This window comes from Erinaceus europaeus, chromosome 17, assembly GCF_950295315.1.
Source record: "Erinaceus europaeus chromosome 17, mEriEur2.1, whole genome shotgun sequence".
Classification (NCBI taxonomy): Eukaryota; Metazoa; Chordata; class Mammalia; order Eulipotyphla; family Erinaceidae; genus Erinaceus; species Erinaceus europaeus.
The window spans coordinates 53,118,161-53,139,318 of NC_080178.1; the positions used below are offsets into that span (position 1 = coordinate 53,118,161).

The 21,158-nt window shown below is 42.1% G+C and overlaps 1 non-coding gene and 1 pseudogene across 1 annotated transcript; both read left to right on the plus strand.

Moving 5' to 3' along the window:
* The first annotated feature begins 1,904 nt into the window (after positions 1-1,904).
* LOC132533794 (polycomb protein EED-like) lies at positions 1,905-10,577 on the plus strand (annotated as a pseudogene).
* LOC132534179 (small nucleolar RNA SNORA3/SNORA45 family) lies at positions 6,613-6,742 on the plus strand. Its single transcript, XR_009545852.1, has one exon. It is a non-coding gene; the product is annotated as a small nucleolar RNA SNORA3/SNORA45 family (small nucleolar RNA).
* Positions 10,578-21,158: the final 10,581 nt, after the last annotated feature.

Sequence of the window (21,158 nt, forward strand, 5' to 3'; positions counted from 1 at the left end):
TTGATCTTCTTTACATCTTAACTCTTTTTCAGCTACCAATTTCCAGACTGTCGTGAGCATAGACCGAAAAAATGACCCTGATATTCATTAATTAAATAGGAGAAAGAATTCTGCCAGTGGAGACCAAGGCTGTTATTTTATAAGTGCTGCAGTACTCGTTTAGTGACACTAGATGGGGCGGCTCTAACACTATGTTACACTTTAACATCACACTCTTACATTAAGTTATTGAAATGTAGTTTATAAATCTTAATAATATTCTGACATCAGATTCTTATAATTACAATTATGTATCCCAAATACCTCCTCAGTATAAGACAGGTAGGTGCACGGGTAAGGTCACAACAAGTGATGTCCTAAGGTTGAGAAAGCTGGTCCAGGCAGAGTTCTGGTCCGGCTGGGTCCTGGTTCTGGTCCGGCTGGGTCCTGGTTCTGGTCCTAATCTGGTCTGGTTTCGGCCCTGATCTGGTCCATTTCTGGTCCAGGGAGATGGTCTGAATCCTTTACTGGCTTGGTTCGGAATCTGCAGATGCCTCCGTGACTGACTTCAGTGTGTTGATTGCCACGGGGTATGCTGGATGGGGGCTTCTGTATTTACAGACTACCATGCAGTTCAAAAGTTGCCATCCATGTTCAAAAGTCTGGGGCTTTTTATTCCTGAGCTAGGCTGGAGTGTGGATTAGGTCATTTCCAGCCAATGAAAATTGGGGGCTTCGTGACATGTACGTCTAACTTTATCAGGCTGTACAGATGTAGCGCTTGCCCTGCACAGGACTATATCTTATGCTGGTGTAAGAAGCATTTGAGAGAACTCAGGGGCCGCATAGGGCTTGCCCTGCACAAGCCTTTATCTTATGCTGGTCTGCAGGGGGCATTTCAAAGAACAACGGGGCTTGCTCTACATGTGACATTATCTTATGAGGGTGCAGGAGCATTTCAGGGCGTTTGTCCTGTATACGACTGGATGGATCAACCTGCCAATGCCCGTGTTCATCGGGGAAGCAATTACAGAAGCCGGACATTGACCTTCTGCACCCCATAATGACCCTGGGTCCATACTCCCAGAGGAGTAAAGAATAGGAAAGCTGAAAAGTGCTCTGGCTAACTTTTAAAAATAAATAAATAAATAATAAAAAAGAGCACTTGAGAGTTTAGACCAATATTCCTAGTTCTAGATTGATTTCTTCCACTTGACCCAGCAGGAGCACCACCTGGAGGACACCTATCACTCAGTCTCATAAATATCCATGAGGCCTGAATAGGGCGGCCCTGAGCAGAACAAGGGGCAAACCCATCCCAGGTCACATCCCCCTGGTCTGAGAGCGCAACCCAGAGGGGACTTGGCCCGATGGGGCGTGGCCTGGATCAGCGCCCACGGGAGAACTCAACTGGTGCCTGCGCACCTGCCAGAGACTCTTCCACTAACAGGATGGGGGAGGCCAGTCCGGCTTCCTCTAGCTTTTCAATGCCGGTCTCAGTTTAAAAAGTTGGGCTGTGAACATCCCTGTGCATAACGTGAGGGTTTTAATAAGGAGCAGTGCGGCGGGCCACCAAGGCCGAATGGGCGGGTCCACAACCCAGACTTCAGTGTCTTCAATGAGGCCCAGTGCAGAGGGCTGGGCAGTGTTCCTGCAGCGTTTGCGTAGGAGCTGGGGTTGAGGGGAGACCCTCGGAGCCAGCCTCTGCTGTCCAAGTACCGGTGGGCAGGGGTCCTGCAGAGGTCCTGCGAGGAGAGGCGAGGAGAGGCGAGGCGCTGCCTTCAGAGCCCAGCAATCACTCTCAGTCGTGGACGGGCCAGACACGTGCGGGCAGGCGCCCTGCGCCCCATTGTCAGCAGTGTGGCAGTCGGTCGCCCGCCCACGGAGGCTGGGAGCCCTTTGCCACAGTGGTGGCAGCAGGGGAACATGTCCAAGAGGGAGGCGGCTGTGAAGGCAGGAAGCTACATACCTGCTGCTAAGAAGCAGAAGCTGAGCAGCTAGGAGAGGAGAACAGCAATCCGGACCTGTCTGGGGATGAGATTGTGAGTGTGGCGCTGGGGCTGGCAGCACAGGGCTCTGGCTGTGCTCTGCTCCCACCCCGCTGGCAGCAGGGAGTCTGGCAAGGACTCCTGGCTTCTTGAGGTTCTGGTTTTTACTTTTAAGAGAGAGGAAACTGAAATTCAGAGAGATGGCACACTGGTTTTAGGAAACAGCTGGTAATTGGCAAAACTGTGAGGAAGAAGTTAACATAGCAAAGCTTATCTTGGGAATTTGGGAGGTGGGAAAGAATCAGAAGCATAAATTCCTATGAATCAGTTTCTGATGATAGTTTTCTTCTAAGGAAATTCGCCTTTTCTGATTGATGACAGTTCTTCCTCTGCCTAATCATAGTGTTTAAATTCACTGTTTTTTTTTTATTCCTCCTTAACTGTAGGTGCTAGAAACTAAGTTTCATCTTCAGCTGTAGTATGTTTACTACTAGTACCTCACTCTCATTACACTCTTCTGATTCTTATGTTCTTATTTAAATGATTCTACTGAGTATGTGGCTTATAGTAATCTATCTACCTTTGGTCCTTTTGGAAGTTAGATATAAATTATAACAGATTGAATTTGGAGCCCTGAGTGGCCCTTGTCACCTGGTCCTCTTTACATATAGACTACAAATCCAGTTCTATGTGGCTGCCTCTAAGTTTGACTTTCCATAGTAAATACTATTGAACTTGGGAGGTGCTGGGTCCCCATTGATCATGAATGTAGCTCTTTTCTTATATGGTTAGTGTTCTTTTATTTATAGACATCAGTTAGCGAGATGGATTCTCTGAGTATTTCCATTAACAGTCACTGAAGTAGGGGCTCGGGCAGTAGTGCAGCGGGTTAAGCGCGTGTGGTGCAAAGCGCAACGACCCGCATAAGGATCTGGGTTCGAGCCCCCGCCTCCCTGCCTGCAGGGGAGTTGCTTCACAAGTGGTGAAGCAGGTCTGCAGGTGTCTATCTTCTTCTCCCCCTCTCTGTCTTGCCCTCCTCTCTCCATTTCTCTCTGTCCTATCTAACAATGAACGACATCAACAACAACAACAATAATAACCACAACAAGGGCAACAAAAAGGAGGAAAAAATGAACATGTCCAAGAGGGAGGCGGCTGTGAAGGCAGGAAGCTACATACCTGCCGCTAAGAAGCAGAAGCTAAGCAGCTAGGAGAGGAGAACAGCAACCCGGACCTGTCTGGGGATGAGATTGTGAGTGTGGCGCTAGGGCTGGCAGCACAGGGCTCTGGCTGTGCTCTGCTCCCACCCCGCTGGCAGCAGGGAGTCTGAGCAAGGACTCCTGGCTTCTTGAGGTTCTGGTTTTTACAGACTTATCTCCCTTTCCCTTTCTTCCCTTCCCCTTCTTTCACCACCCCTGGTCATTGATAATTAACATTGATTATTTAATTAATTAAATTAATAAAATAAATTAATAAAATAAATAACATTGATAATTTTCTAAAACATTGTTAAAAGTTCTGTTAATGAGACTGGAGCAGGAACCTGGCATGTGCAGACTGGGGGTTCGAACCTGCGACCTTGCGTTTGCAAAACCTGCACCCTGCCTGCTGTGCCTCCTCCCCAACTTCCAGAGTCAGATCTATTACTGTTATGATTATGATGACTATTACTAATTTTTTTAAGCTCTGCCATGAACCGTGGTGAATCATCTAGGCCTGTATTGACTGACTGTGTTGAGGCAGTCACGAGACATGGAATAATAACAGGATGGCATTATTAGGGCAAGGGAGACCTGCATAATGGTTCTGCACAATCACTTTTCTGCCTGAGGCTCCAGAGTTCCAAATTCAGCCCCCAGCACCACCAGCAGCCTGTGCTGAGCCATACTCTGATAAAAAAGAAAAGAAAAAAAAAAAGAAGAATATTACCACTAAGCCCAGTTTCATGGTGAAGTTTCTATCCAGTGAGGTCCTCAAACTGTCTCAGTGACGATGTGTTCAAAGTAGCTCTTCTAAAATATGAAGCCTCTTCTGATAGATCGCAAGATCATAGCTTAAACTGGTTTGTCACAAGAGGCTGGTGTAAGTTTCTCAGGGTGTGTGATGTTTATTTGCTTTGGACCCCTGTTAGGAGTAAGGTTACATCTTACACATCTAGTCCCTAGAGTCTCCATCACTGAAATACACCAGCACAGACACAGCCTTTGCAAGCTAGGCCTTGACTTTCAAAGTATACAAGATAGTGGGGGCTTGCCTGTGGTATTTGTACTTGAAATTTCTGGAGACTGCATTTTACATCATTTTTCCTTTCCTGCTTGAGTTCCAATATTACTCTGTATTGGGAGTTTACATTTTGTTGCCCGTGTTTTATTGTTGTAGTTATTATTGATATCGTTGTTGTTGGATAGGACAGAGAGAGAAATGGAGAGAGGAGGGGAAGACAGAGGGGGGAGAGAAAGACACCTGCAGACCTGCTTCACTGCTTGTGAAGCGACTCCCCTTCGGGAGGGGAAGCAGGGGCTTGAACTGGGATCCTTACACCAGTCCTTGTGTTTTGCACCACCAGGAGTTGACATTTTTTACCTCTTTTACTCCTGTCCTTGGAAAATGTTTCATTCTCTTAAATTTTGTTAGGCAAGTTTTTGTAGTGATTAGAAGCCGAGACTGGATACAGTTAGTAGGTTAGAATTCCCACAGATAGGGAGTCGGAGGTATCACAGCAGGTTAAGCGCAAGTGAGTTTGAAACCTGCAGCCCTCCCAAGCAAAAGATCAGTTATGCGAAATAAGCCAGAATATTAAAGAGACTGGCACACATGAGGCCACATAGAGGTAGTATCATTCTGACCATTCTCACTGGGGGTGCTTTCTTTGTATTTTTTGCTGATATGTCAAGTCAACAATTCTAGAATGCACTTGGGACTTTAATGCTTAGAGGACTCTACTGTTTGTAGTGTTCAGTTTCTTCTTTTTTTCTTCTTGTGATAAAGGGTAAGTGACAGAGAATGAGATAGACTGTAACACCACTCCACCACTTGGCAAACCCCCCATCCATCCAAGATGTTACCATGTGGTGACTTGTGCTGGCACCTTGGTAAGCCATCTGCTGTCCCCAACCTTCCCCTTTTTTCTTTTCTCTAGATGATAGGTGAGATATAAGAGAGATAGAGAGACAGGAGAGACCCCACAGCACATCTCCAATACTCCTGAAGCCCTACCCCCACCCCACAATCTGTCTTCTATGGTAGCCTGGGACTCAGACCCAGGGTCTTAGACATGGTAGCCTGTACGCTCCACAGGTGAGCCTGCTGACACCAGCTGGTATGCTTTTTAATCTTTATTTGGAAACAAAAAAGTCTGTTTCTTAGGAAATGCTTTTTCTTTTTAGATCAGTCAGGCTATCCAGTAAAAGTAATTTGCTACTAAAAAAGAGTGTTAACACTTGGTGGATTTTTTTCCTAAACTTATTCCTTGCAGGATGATGCTGTCAGTGTAGAAAGTGGCACAAATACAGAATGCCCCAATACACCTACAAATACCCTGAATACACATGGAAGGAAAAGCCGGTGGAAGGGAAATGGAAGTCAAAGAAACGTAAATCCTCCTTCAACTGTGTGAATAGTCTCAAGGTACGTGCTGAACACTCAGCATTACAGTTACTTTGCAGTGGAAAGCATCTTTAAGAAACTGTCCAGTTTAGAGTAATTCCAATTTACATTACTCTCAAGTTTTCTGTTTTGTAGTTGAGATACATAGTCATTTTGTATTGCTTAACTTTATGCTTTGCTTTGTTTTAAATGGGTAATACTTGGCACAGCAGACTATTTTGTCTATGTTTTTATTCAAATTAGCTATTGTGGGAAATGTTACTCTTTTGATAAAAATCTTAAAAAATATAAGGAGCACTTGTTTGTAAAAATAGTTGACCACTTAACCTTAAGTCTCTATGAATCGAGTGATATTTCTGTGCAGTTCATACATATATGTTTTGTTTGTTGCTTGTGACTGCTTTCAAAGAAAAGGGTATAAATGTGGGCTGGGGAGATAGCGTAATAGTTATGCAAAAGAGACTTTCATGTCTGAGGCTCCAAAGATCTCAAGTTCACTCTCCAGCACCACTATAAGCCAGAGCTGAGCAGAAGTAAAAACAAGTGTGTGTGTGGGGGGGTGCGAGTGTGTGTGTAAGGAGAGGGTATAAATGTAATACATTTTTGATTGTTGAGTATTTGGGGAAGACAGACTAGGTTACATAAGTAATTATGCCCTCAGGGGAGACTGGTGGTGGCACACCTGATTTAGTGCCCATTATCTCCAAGTGCAAGTGCAAGGACCCAGGTTTGAGCCCACATTCCCCACCTGCAGGGTCACACTTCACAAGCAGTGAAGCACATATTTCTCCCTCCCATTCTCTATCTCCCCTTCCCCTCTCAATTTCTCTCTGTCTTGTCAAACTGGGGAAAAAAATGAAAACAAAAAATGGCCACTGGGAGAGGTGGATTAGTAGTGCTGACACGGAATCCCAGCGATAACCCTGGGGGTGGTGAAAATTGCTTCCTCAGTAGATTCTATTGATAAGAGGGAGGGTTGACTAGTGCTTTTAGGTGTCTTCCTCTACATCTGTTCCTTTTCCATTTTGGAGCTGTGGGTTATTGAAACCAGAGTCATTCTTGGGTACCATCTTTTGTCTTAGTGTGCTAGGGTCCTTGGAGGGTCACTGCTGACCTTATTCTCTTGCTGTGGCCTTCCTGGCATAGTCAGTCACCAGGGCAGGGATATGCATTACATTGATATGTACTAAAAATGATGTCCACAAGAGGGAGATATCAGGACACTTCCTTAGTGGTTTGACCACTAGGTTTGCATGGGAGACCTCCATTACACCAAGGTTACTTTGGGAAAGTTGGTAAGAAGCATTACCACTTAAAGAGGAGTCAGAACTTTTGCTCAGTTGTCCACCCTGTTAAACACTGGACCTTGTGCAGAGTGCAGACACTGGAAAACGCTGCCAGAATTAAGACTGGAGCTACTCCCATACCTGATGTGGTGTGTTAGGGCTGCTACAGGGCTCTGGAGGGAGAGCTCCCAAAGCCCACTGACGTCCTGAAGACCACATTCTTTAGCAGAAGGGCTGAGAAGCTGACTAAGGTGTAGGGGGAAAGCACACAGAGGAAGAGTCATTAAAAGTACTGATTTTGATTCAAAATCTTATGATGGTTTAAGAAAATAGAAAGCAAGTTTCAAGCAGTTTTCTAGATAAGTACTTGTCACCAAGCCTCTAAGTTAAGTCTTTGTAACAAAATGTTACCATGCAGCCAGTGTTTGAAAATGTCATAACTGGGGGCCATGTGGTGGGGCACCTGGTTAAGCACACACAGTACAGTGTGCAAGGACATGGGTTCAAGCCTCTGGTCCCCCCCACAAGCAGGGGGAGAGCTTCGCAAGAGGTAAAGCAGAGTTACAAGTGTCCCAGTCTCTCCCTCTGCTCCCCTCTCAATTACTCTCTATCTCTATCCAATATTAAATAAATAAAATAAATTTCTTCAAAATGTCATAACTGGACTGTTAAGTCTCTTTAGGTATCAGAAAGTGATGATATATAAAACAGTGGCTTCCAGAATTTTGGAAGAATGTTGTATGGAGAAATGGTCAAGTGGCTTACCCTGTTTTTGATTTCTAAAATATTCATTTGTTTTGCTTCATGTTTATTTTATAGGAAGATCACAACCAGCCACTGTTTGGGGTTCAGTTTAACTGGCTCAGTAAAGAAGGGATCCATTAGTGTTCGCAACTGTAGGAATCAACAGAGTAAGTCTTCCTGGATGTGAGCTGGTCGATGCAGGTGTGTGCATAAATACTGAATTGTGATGTTTTTGAAGTTTATGTAGTTGGCTTGGCTGTTTTTTGTATAAAGCTACAGGCTCAGGAGATATCAAAATGATTATACAAAAGGCATTCATCTCTATCTCTTTAAGGACCCAGATAGAAACCCCAGTATCACCCATAGCCAGAGCTGAGCAGTGCTTTGGTTTTGGAGTCTCAGTCTCTGATTAAGTAATTTTAATATATATATATGTATATATTTAATTAAATTTTACATATATATATATATATATATATATATATATATTCTAAAAACTGAAGTACTTTAGAAAATGTCCTATCAGGTGAGGGCAGATCACAGAATGATTATGCAAAGAGACTCTTCTTTCTGGGGCTGGGTTGTAGCATGCCTGGTAGAGTGCAGTGTGTAAAGACCCTGATCCAAGTCGCCAACCCCCACCTACAGGGGGAATAGCTTCATGAGTGCGGAAACAGTGTTGTGGGTGTGTTTGCCTTCCTTTTCCTCTTAATTTCTGTCTCTTGCCACTATAACTTTTATTGATTTGTTCTATTTTATTATTTTTACCATACCACTGTTCAGCTTTGGTTTACAGTGGTACAAGGCATTGGAGCCTCAGACATGAGAGTCTTTTTGCATAGCCATTATACTATCTACCCCCACCCACAATAAAAATTTAAAGAATAATTATTTGTTTATCAATGAGAGAGAGAACCAGATTATTACAGTCACATGCATACAAGGATTGAACTCAGCACCTCTTGCCTGAGATCCCAAGGCTTTAGACTGTGCCATCTCTCAGGCTAGTTTGTTTTTAAAAAATTGTCATATCAAAGCTAGTATTAATGACTTTTATATTTATCTGGATTTTCAGGGGAGTTTTTTTCCCTCTCATATTCTTTTTAATTTCTGTAGAATTATAAGCCTTTTGTTTTCTAATTTTTACATTATTTTTTATCATTTATAAAGTGGAAATATTGGCAAGACCATAGGATAAGAGGGGTATAATTGCACACAGTTCCCACCACCAGAACTCCCTATCCCATTCCCTCCCTTGAAGACGTCCCTATTGTTTATCTCTCTGGTAATATGGACCCAGGATCATTATGGGGTGTAGAACATGGAAGGTTTGGCTTCTGTAATTGCTTCACAAGGGCAGAGATTCATAATTCAAACCTGTCATGAGACAGATTTTTATATTTTATTATTTCAGTGGGGGGTAGATAGCATAAGGGTTATGCAAAGAAACTCTCATGTCTGAGGCTCTGAAGTCCCAGGTTCAGTCCCCTGCACTACCATAAGCCAGAGCTAATCAGTGCTCTGTTTTTAACCATATATGTGTGTGTGAGTGTATATATATGTATGTTTGGTTTTTTTATTTGTTTATTTTTGACCTGAGAACCCCATAGTTCCCAGGTCTCCAGTACAGTCTCCAACACCGTTAAAAACCAGAGCTGAGCAGTGCTCTGGTCTTTCTCTCTGCATCTCTCTCATTACAATAAATAAAATATTAAAAGAGAAAGGAAGAACGGTGACTTGTCATTCAGTTATTTCTGACTGGCTCTAGTTGGAATACAGCAAGGGCCAGTATGCTGTAGTCTTGGGTGATGGCCACTTGATTTGTTCAATAGTTACTGATCTTTGTGAAAGTTGGGAAGAGATCAGAGCACTGCCTGGTTCTGGCATATGGTGGTGTCTTGGAGTGAAGCTGAACCTCAGGAGTTTCAGTCATACAAGCTTGGTGTGCAGCTTGAAGGGCTGCCTCCCTGGCCCTGGCCAGTGTTTGGGTAAATAAACTTCATTGGTACAAAAGCAGTGTCTGGCTGTCACTGCAGAGTTGAGTAGTGCAGCAAAGAGCCAAATAATAAAAAAATATTGAGTGGAAGGCATTGCTTTTGTTTATCACATGCTGTAGATATTTCTTTTTGTCTCCAGGGTCATCCCTGGGACTTAATGCCTGCATTACAAATCCAAATCCATTGCTCCTGGTAGCCATCTTTGTTCCATTGTTATTGCTATTGTTATTGTTGTTGCTTTGGATAGGATGGAGAAATTGAGAGGGGGAGAGAAAGATACCTGCAGACCTGCTTTGCCCTTTGTGAAGCAATCCTCCCTGCAGGTGGAAGTCTGGGGCTTGAACCAGCATTCTTGAGCCAGTCTTCGCACTCTGCACTATATGCTCCTAACCCTGTGTGCCACCCGTCCATGTAGCTTTTTGATGAAAAGACTTGTTTAAATCTAATGGTGTAAAGAGAAATGAGAACTTCTGTGTCAGAAACTTTTATCGGTTCTTGAGAACCTCCACGTGTTGAATTATAACCCTTTTACTTTTTTTTTAATATTTATTTTATTTATTTATTCCCTTTTGTTGCCCTTGTTGTTTTATTGCCCTTGTAGTTATTATTGTTGTTGTCGTTGTTGGATAGGACAGAGAGAAATGGAGAGAGGAGGGGAAGACAGAGAGGAGGAGAGAAAGATAGACACCTGCAGACCTGCTTCACCGCCTGTGAAGCGACTCCCCTGCAGGTGGGGAGCCGGAGTTCGAACCGGGATCCTTATGCCAGTCCTTGTGCTTTGCGCCACCTGCGCTTAACCCGCTGCACTACAGCCCGACTCCCACCCTTTTACTTTTTGAAAACAGTAACTTGTTAACTGACATATCTTAGGCTGATGAAAATGTTTACACTTGTGGGTGGACATATGATAGTAATACCAACCATCTTCTGCAGGCTGTGGCTGTATCTAGAGGCATAATTAGGATTATTAATCCATAACAATGTAGTGCATAAAGGTAGGTTTCTGGTTCAGTTGTAGTGCAATTGCACTTCCCCCCCTCTCCTCTCCCCTCTCCCCTCTTCTCCCACTTACCCCCTCAGTGCACCCCTGAGTACTACCTCAGAAGTATTTCTCCTCATTCAAGAAAACTTTCATAGCACTGAAGCTTCCTTCAGTACTTTGGGGGCTCAAACTGGGCTCAAAAGTGCACGGCCAAGTAAGCATACTATAAAAGTAAGTTATGTTTGCCTGTTCTAAAATGTTTTTAAGACCTAAAGGTATTTTTTTTCTGCTTTTGAAAGTTTGAGCTTATACCTGTAAATTTACATGAGATACAAAAATATTTAAAGTTGCAGTATAATCCCATTTTTGTACTTTACACAGCTGATGTCCAAGCTTTTTAAAAAAATATTTATTTATTTTGCCCTGTTGTTTCCCTTGTTGCATATAGTTGTTATTATTGCTGTTGTAATTGTTGTTGCATAGGACAGAGACAAATCGAGAGAGGAGGAGAAGACAGAAAGGGGGAGGGAAAGATAAACACCTACAGACTTCCTTCACCACTGGAGCAGCTCCCCTGCAGGTGGGGGAGACATGGACTAGATCTGGGATTCTTACACTGGCCCTTGCGCTCTGCTCAACCTGCACTTAACACACTGCGCTACCGCCTGACTCCCAAAGTCCAAACTTTTCAAGTTACTATATATTACTATATAAAAGTCTACAGTAAGTGATTTTGACCTTTTTTTTTTTTTTTTTTTTTGGTCTGTGCTAGACAAACACTCTGGTGGCAATATTTGGTAGTGTGGAAGGGCACAGAGATGAAGTTCTGAGTGCTGTAAGTTGAGAGCTGCAGGGCAGTGACCTTCAGGTGCATGTAGCTGGGCATGGCCCTTGTGGGCCTCTTCCCTTACAAGAAAGAATATGATTTGTCTCATGGAATCTGCCAGCTTCACTGACTTATAGAATCGAGGTTTTTATCTTACAGGTGAAAACCTGAAGGAAGTTTCTTGGTGTTTGCTCCATATTCTTTTTTTACCAGAGGACTGCTCAGCTCTGGCTTATGGTGGTATGAGGGAGTGCACTTGGGTCTTTAGAGCCTCAGGCATGAGAGTACCTTTGCATAACCATTTGCTGTCTACCCCCATCCCTTGATCCATACTCTTTTTTTTATTTCTTTGTTGGCAGAGTAGTGTTTTGCATACCACAGTAAATACAATAGTTTGTACATGCATAACATTTCTCAGTTTTCCACATAACAATACAATCCTCAATAGGTCCTCTGTCATCCTTTTCTAGGACCTACACTCTCCCCCCACCCCCAACCCAGAGTCTTTTAATTTGTTGTAATCCACCAACTCTAGTTCAGGTTCTACTTGTGTTTTCTCTTCTGATCTTGTTTTTCAACTTCTGCCTGAGAGTGAGTTCATCCCATATTCATCCTTCTGTTTCTGACTTATTTCACTTAACATGATTTCTTCATGTTCCATCCAAGATGGGCTGAAAATGGTGAAATCACTGTTTTTAATAGCTGAGTAGTATTCTGTTGTGAACATTGACCTCAACTTGCTCATTCACTAATCTGTTGTTGGACACCTGGGTTGTGTCCAGGTTTTGGCTATTACAAATTGTGCTTCTGTGAACACAAATCTTTTGGAAGGGTGTGTTGTATTCCTTAGGATATCTCCCCAGGAGAGGAATTTCAGGATCATAGGGCAGGTCCATTTCTAGTCTTCTGAGAGTTTTGGGGAGAATGCTCTCCCCAAAGGCTGGACCAATTGACATTCCCACCAGCAGTGCAGGAAGGTTCCTTTGACCCCACAACCTCTGCAGCATTTGTTGCTGCTATCTTTTCTGATGTATGACATACACACAGAAGAGAAGTGGTATCTGATGTTTGTCTTTATTTGCATTTCTCTAACAATCAAAGACTTGGAGAATTTTTTCATGTGTTTCATGGCCTTTTGGGTCTCTTCTGTTGTGAATATTCTGCCCATGGCTTCTCGCCATTTTTGGATGTGGTCATTTGTTTTCTTGTTGTTGAGTTTGGCAAGCTATTTATATATTTTGATTATTAAACTATTGTTATGTGATTCAGTTTCATTTTTCTGCATGTTTCAACCCATTTTTTCCAACACCATTTGTTGAAGAGACTCTGCTTTCTCCATTTAATAGTCTGGGCACCTTTGTCAAAGACTAGATGTCCATGATGTGGGGGCTTACTTCTGGGTTCTCACTTCTATTCCACTGGGCAGTGTGTCTATTCATGTTCCATTAGCAAGCAGTTTTGATGACAGCGACCCCATAATATAATTTTGAGATCTGGGAGTGTGATGCCTCTAGTTCTGTTCTTTCTACTCAAGATTGTTTTCGCAATTCTAGGTCTTTTCTGGTTCCAGATAAACATTTGTAACATGTGTTCTCCTAAAAATGTGTTTGGGATCCTGATGGGGATATCATTAAGTTTGTAGATGGCTCTGGGTAGTATATTCACATTAATGATGTTAATTCTTGCTTGATAGTGTTTTTTAATGATATTTGTGGGGTTGTCAGAAAAGTCATGACACATTTTACATAGAAAAATACTTCATTACTTTTCCTGCAACCCAAGACATAATACAGGTTTGTGTGTTAAGGAACTGGGCTTAAGTTACTTACTATTAATAGTTGGTTACAAGATTATAAGATATACACTTTATAGTTCCATACCATGTCCACCCTTCCACCTCCCAAAGCTAACCACTGTAGTTCTCTTAATTCTTAACGGTTTCCTTGCTTCTGTTTTGTTTGGATCCCCCACCCTTTGACAAGTTCATGTAAATCAGTTCTCTAAATTCTACATATGAGTGAAACTATCTGGTAGTTTTCTTTCATCTGTTTACTTATTTCACTAAGCATAATCACCTTCAGTTCCATCCATTTGTCCCAAAGGACACAATATCATCTTTTTAACTGCTCAGTAGTATTCCATTGAATATATATGTCATAACTTCTTTGGCAAATCATCTGATGAGGGTCATCCAGACTGCTTCCACTTTGGCTATTTTGAATAACGCAGCTGTGAACATAGAGGTGCATATGTCCCTTCTAATTGGCACTTGAGTGGGATGCTTTTTTGTTCTGATAGAAGGAGAGACACTGCAGCACCAGAGCTACTTTTTCCATAGTACCCACCATATAGTGCTGGGCTTCAGATCGGGGCATTGCGCTGTGTGATGAACTCTCTCTTGTTCCCTCATAATATAATTTTAAATACTAAGTGTGTCCTACCTACCTACCATTGCACTGCTCAACTATGGCTTATGGCAATGCTGACGACTGAGCCTGGGGCCTTGGAGACTCAGGCATGAAATTTTATGCAGAACCATTTTGCAGTCTCCCCTTCCCCTGAGTTAATTCCCCTCCACTGAAATAGGTACACTTCTTTATACTTGGGTGTTCTGACTCATTTGATGTCACAGTACCTCCCAGACTGGGTGGCTTCATGTTTGTTTGAAAGTGTAGTGACAGAGCTACTTATGAGAAGAATCCCCCCTTCAACTTAACTTTTTTTCTGCTGTTTCTCCTGGTATGGGGTTTTTCTCTCTCTCTTCCCTCCTTGGAGCTTCATGTGGCCCAAGCATAATTCCAAGAAGGGTGTAATGTACCCACTCCACATTTGCAATACTTAGATTTTTTTTAATTTTTTAAAATTATATTTACTTATTGGATAGAGACAGCCAGAAATTGAGAGTAGGGGGATATAGACAGAGAGACACCTGCAGCCCTGCTTCTCCACTCACAGAGCTTTCCTCCTGCAGGTGGGGACCAGGGGCTTGAACGTAGGTCCTTGCGCACTGTAACATGTGCGCTCAACCAGGTGCACCACCACCCGGCCCCACAATGTTTAGATTTATCGAGGTAGTTTCATCCCCCAGTGAAGTGAGCACTTGCTTTTATCACTACCAAATAATTTTTGTTTATAGCCTCTGGTGGTTTGTGCATTCCTTATGTAAGTGATCAAACAAATGAATGTGGCAATTTCATTCTTCCTTATTTTGTTTTATATCTTAATTTCTATTTATATAAAGGAAACACTGACCAAAACCACAGCATAAGAGGGGTACAACTCCACAAACTTTTCACCACCAGAACTCTGTGTCCCATCCACTCCCTTGATAGCTTCTTATTTTTTATCCCTCTGGGAGTATCGACCCAGGGTCATGGGGTCCAGAAGATGGAAGGTCTGGCTTCTATAATTGCTTGCCTGCTGAAGATGGGCATTAGCAGGTTGATCCATTCTCCTAGGCTGTCTCTCTCTTTCCCTAGTGGGGTGGGGTTCTGGGGAAGTGGGGCTCCAGGACACATTGATGGGGTCATCTGTCCAGGGAAGTCCGGTTGGCATCATGTTAGCATCTAGACCCTGGTGGCTGAAAAAAGAGTTAATATATAAAGCCAAACAAATTGTTGACTAATCATGAACCTAAAGGCTGTAAAAGTGCAGATGAAGAGTTTGGGGTTGGGGTGGTCTCTGTTTTGTAGATAGCTAGTAAGCCTATTTTAGTTATATTCCAAAGGACCCATGACTATACTAGTTGTGTGTTTTTTTCTTCCTGAGAATGACATTTGACATGAAAGTGGATCTAAGTTACTGTCTGGGGAGATGATATCATGACTGGAAAAAGGACCAGAAAGCTGTATCAGGGAAGAGAGTAGTTCCCAAATATGGGAAAGGTGTATAAATATTGTGGACTGTAAACCTCATCAATTTGATCTGATCCTGGGCCCATATTCAGCTTAGGAGCCTATGTGACCTCTGCATCCCTATAGATCTGAGCTCACATTCTGTGGTCATGAGTAGGAACGTTTCAAGCTGCCCCAATTTCAGGACCCATCTTCCTCAGGTGTAGCATAGAGTATTTTATCCATCCTCCCCTCAGAGGATGAAACATTCTGTACCGTTTTTGATCCACATTGAGGACAAGGTCCTATGGGGATCCACAGAGAGGTATATAGTGTTGTTCCTCATAGATACGACCATTAGCAATGGTGAGAGGGATCTATTTGAGATCTAAGCCTATCATGTATGTATGGGATACTCTGGACTCCCTGACTAGGTCCCCAGCTGATGGGGTGGCCTGATAGTGACTAAAGAGTCATCATCAAAGTATGCCAGTCTCTTGCCTTTTTAATTTTTTATATTTATTTATTTATTTATTTATTTATTTTCTCTGTTGTTGCCCTTGTTTTTCATTGTTCTTGTAGTTATTATTGTTGTCGTCATTGTTGGATAGGACAGAGAGAAATGGAGAGAGGAGGGGAAGACAGAGAGGGGGAGAGAAAGATAGACACCTGCAGACCTGCTTCACCGCCTGTGAAGCGACTCCCCTGTAGGTGGGGAGCTAGGGGCTCTAACCAGGATCCTTATGCCACTCCTTGCGATGTTTCTTGCCTTTATTCAGCTTTTTTAGTCCTTACTTTGATAAGGTTAGCTTTGGAGTGACTGAGGGAAGTATAATAGGAAGTAGGTGAGGAGGGTATCTAACACTATTTCATTAGGAACTTTATGGTGTCTCTTTAGGTCTTTCTGCTTGCTTGCTGCATATACTGACTCACTACAGACTATTGTACCCTTTTACTTTCAGGTATATAGTCTGCCCTAATTTTTTAAAAAATTTTTATCCTTATTTATGGATACATGTGAATATAGGCCCTATCTCACGGAACCAGAGCACTGCTCGGCTCTGGCTTATGGTGATGCTGAGGACTGAACCTGGGACCTTTGGTGCCTCAGGCAAGAACATCTTTTTGCATAACTGTTATGCCATGTCCCTAACCCAATACCTTTGTCTTTTACTGTAGTAAACTCTACAGTCTTTTCATACTTAGAAAAAAGCTCTTCTACGGTTCAAACCCTGGCTCCCCACCTGCAGGGGAGTCGCTTCACAGATGGTGAAGCAGGTCTTCAGGTGTCTATCTTTCTCTCCTGCTCTCTGTCTTCCCCTCCTCTCTCCATTTCTCTCTGTCCTATCCAACAACGACAACAACAATAATAACTACAACAATAAAACAACAAGGGCAACAAAGGGAATAAATAAATAAAATTTAAAAAGATGAAAAAAAGCTCTTCTAAATAGATGAGTCATGAGTGATTAGGTAAAGGGGTGAGTTGGATGCTTACACTGTACTTGAGGTCAGCCCACTACTCTATTCTTCAGAAGTTCATGAGTGCTCATCTCAACTGAATCTCAGTTCCAGAGTCGGGTGGTAACTCAGCAGGTTAAGCACACATGGCGCAAAGCACAAGGATTGGTTTAAAGACACCGGTTCGAGCCCCTGGCTCCCCATCTGCGGGGGGGGCGGGCTGTGCTTCACAAGTGATGAAGTGGGTCTGCAGGTGTCTATCTTTCTCTCCCCCTCTCTATCTTCCCCTCTGCTCTCCATTTCCCTCTGTCCTATCCAACTAGGATGACTCAATAACAACAACAATAATAACTACAACAAAAAAATAAGGGCAACAAAATGGAATGAACAAATAAATAAATATTTTAAAAAAGAATCTAAGTTTGTTTCCCTCACTTCAGGCAACTGCCATGGCATGAACTTTGTAGTGGAAATCAGGTGCCAGAGAACAGAAGATAGCTACAGCAGCAGGACTTCTTCCTGGAGGAATATGAGTTTCTTCAGTCGGAATTTATTGCCTAGTTGAAACTTTATACTAAGATAAGCATTTGGTGCTATGAATTTACCTTTAGCCCCTTGTTATATTTGTCTTATTGATTTATAGTTTGATTCCATTGTGGTCAGAATATATTTTATAATTTTCTTTATTTTGCTTTTAAAATACTAACATGAGAGAGAGCCAGGGCACCACTCTGACATGTGATGTTAGGAGTAAAACTTGGGGCCTCCTGCTAAATTTTAAGTCTACCCCTCTGGTGTTGAGATATATTTAACATATTTTTGCAGCTACTAATCAGAAATGCTGTATGAACTAGACGGCATTTTGGAAACCTGTTTTTTTTTTTTTTTAATGGCGTGGAAATGTAAAAAGATGACAAGAATATGTGTCATCTTGTCAACATTGGGTTGTCAGAAACATGATGCATTTTTGCATAGGAAAAATATGTCATGACATTTCCAAAATCTAATGGCATAAAACTACATACAACTTTGTGAATGTGAACATAGCCTCTCTATTTTGATTTTAGGGTGCTGGGCAGTGGCACACCTAGTTAAGTGCACACATTACCATGCATGCTTCCATGGTTCACTAGTGGTAAAACAGGTTTGCAGATGTCTCTCTCTGTCTCTTTCTCCCAGGGTTATCACTGGTGTTGGGTAGCTGGCAATACAAATCCACTGCTCGTGGAGGCCATTTTTAAATTTTATTTGATAGGACAGAGAGATATTGAGAAAGGGAGGGAGACAGAGAAAGAAGACACCAGGGCCAGTCAGTGACACACCTGTTTAATTAAGCACACACATCACAGTGTACAAGGACATGGGTTCAAGCCCTTGGCTCCACGTGCAGGGGGAAATCTTCACAAGTAATGAAACAGTGTTGCAGGTGTCTCTGTCTCTCTCCCTCTCTATTTCCTCCTCCCCTCTCTATTTCTCTCTGTCTTTCCAATAATAATAAATAATAATATTTAAATTTTTTAATTTACTTCTTTATTGGGGAATTAATGCTTTACATTCAACAGTAAATACAATAGTTTGTACATGCATAACATTTCCCGGTTTCCAATTTAACAATACAACCCCAACTATGTCATTTATCATCCTTCATGGACCTGTATTCTCCCCACCCACCCACCCCAGAGTCTTTTACTTTGGTGCAATATGCCAACTACATTTCAGGTTCTACTTGTGTTTTCGTTTCTAATCTTGTTTTTCAACTTCTGCCCATATTCATCCCATATTCATCCTTCTGTTTGTGACTTATTTCACTTAACATGATTATTCCAAGGTCCATCCAAGATTGTCTGAAAACGGTGAAGTCACTATTTTTTTACAGCTGAGTAGTATTCCATTGTGCATATATACCACAACTTGTTCAGCCACTCGTCTGTTGTTGGACACCTGAGTTGCTTCCAAGTTTTGGCTATTACAAATTGTGCTGCCAAGAACATATGTGTACACAGATCTTTTTGGATGGATGTGTTGGGTTCCTTAGGATATATCTCCAGGAGAGGAATTGCAAGGTCATTGGGTAGGTCCATTTCTAGCTTCTGAGAGTTTTCCAGACTGTTCTCCACAGAGGTTGGACCATTGACATCCCCACCAGAAGTGTAGGAAGGTTCCTTCGACCCCACACCCTCTCCAGCATTTGTTGCTGTTACCTTTTCTGATGTACGACATTCTCACAGGAGTGAAGTGATATCTCATTGTTGTCTTCATTTGCATTTCTCTGACAATCAGAGACTTGGAGCATTTTTTCATGTGTTTCTCGGCCTTTTGGATCTCTTCTGTGGTGAATATTCTGTCCAAGTCCTCCCCCCATTTTTGGATGGGGTTATTAGTTGTCTTGTTGTTGAGTTGGGCAACTTTAAAATTTATGCCAATAAATTTCTGCCAATATTTTCCTCTAAGTATCTGATAGTTTCTGGTCTAACCTCCAAGTCCTTGACCCACTTGAAATTTACCTTTTTATTTGGTGAAGTACAGTGATTCAGTTTCATTCTTATGCATGTTTCAACCCATTGTTTCCAACATCATTTGTTGAAGAGACTCTGTTTTCCGCATTTAATAGACTGGGCACTTTTGTCAAAGATTAGATGTCCGTAGGTGTGGGGCCTCATTTCTGGGCTCTGAATTCTATTCCACTGCTCAATGTGTCTATTCATGTTCCAGTACCAAGCCGTTTTGATGACAATGGCCCTATAATACAGTTTGAAATCTGGGAGTGTGATGCCTCTGGTTCTGTTCTTTTTTCTCAAGATTGTTTTGGCAATTCTAGGTCTTTTCTGGTTCTAGCTAAACTTTTCTAGCATTCTATTCTCCGAAAAAATGTGCTTGGATTCTTGATGGGTATAGCATTAAATTTTAGATGGCTCTGGGTAATATATTCATTTTGATGATGTTAATTCTTCCAACCCATGAACATGGAATATCTTTCCACTTCTTTGTGTCTTTTTCAATTTATTTGAGTAGTGACTCATAATTTTCAGTATACAAGTCTTTCACTTCTTTGGTTAGATTTACTCCTAGATATTGTTGGCTAGTATGCCAGCTCCCCCGTCTCCTGTCTCTAATCCTGCTTAACCAAGCACTGGTATGCCTGTATGGGATTGGTCTGATCCCACTCAAAGCTGCAGTCTATTTACATAAATCACTAACTATGCACCACCCTCCCTCCAGGGCATTGGTGGTTCAGTGGTAGAATTCTCACCTGTTCCCCCCCCTCTCCTTGTCACACCCTTATTTTCACCAGTCATTTTTCTCTCCACCCTCTCTACATCACATCTTGTTCACACCCTACTTGGAAAGTATATATAGGACAGGATTGTTCGTTTTAGTTTAGCATAGCTTGGCTTAGATAGTGCTGAGTCCTGCATGAATAAAGAGATACTGCGTACAGCTCAGCCATGAGTCCCTGGCCATCTGTCTCCCGTCAGTGAAGCTCAGCCCGACAAGATATATTATTGTTTCTGTTGCTATAGTAAAAGGAATTGATTTCTGGATTTTAATTTCTTCTAACGTAGTATTTGCATAGAGGAATGCCACTGACATTTGAATGTTAATTTTGTAACCTGACACCTTACTGTATTGCCTGATGATTTCCAAAAGCTTCTTGCTGGATTCTTTAGGTTTTCCATGTATACTATCATGACATCTGCAAATAAGTAGAGTTTGACTTCTTCTCTTCCAATCTGTATGCCTTTAATTCCTTGCTCCTGCCTGATTGCTATGGCAAGAACTTCCAACACTATGTTGAATAGTACTGGTGATAGTGGGCAGCCCTGTCTAGTACCTGATCTGAGGGGAAATGCTTCCAGTTTTTCACCATTGAGTATGATGTTGGCTGTAGGTTTGCTATATATAGACTCCACTGTCTTCAGGAATTTTCTATCTATTCCCATTTTTGTAGTGTTTTGATCATAAAGGAATGTTGTATTTTGGCAAAGGCTTTCTCTGCATCTATTGATATGACCATGTGGTTTTTGGTCTTGCTTTTGTTGATGTGGTGGATCACATTGATTGATTTATGTATACTAAACCAACGTTGCATGCCTGGGATAAACCCCACATGGTCATGATGAACAATATTTTTGATATACTGCTGTATCTCGTTGTCTTGAATTCTGTTCAATATTTTTGCATCTATGTTCATCAGAGATATTGGTCTGGAGTTTTCTTTTTTTGTTTGTGTCCCTGCCTGATTTTGGTATCAGAGTGATGTTGGCTTCATAGAAGCTGGAAGGGAGTATTCCACTGTCTTCAATCCTCTGGAAGACTTTTACAAGTAGAGGTATTAGTTCTTCTTTGAAGGTTCTGTAGAATCCATTGGTAAAACCATCTGGTCCAGGACTTTTATTTTGGGAAGGTTTTTGATAACTGTTTTAATTTCATTAGCTCTGATGGTCCTGTTCATGTTA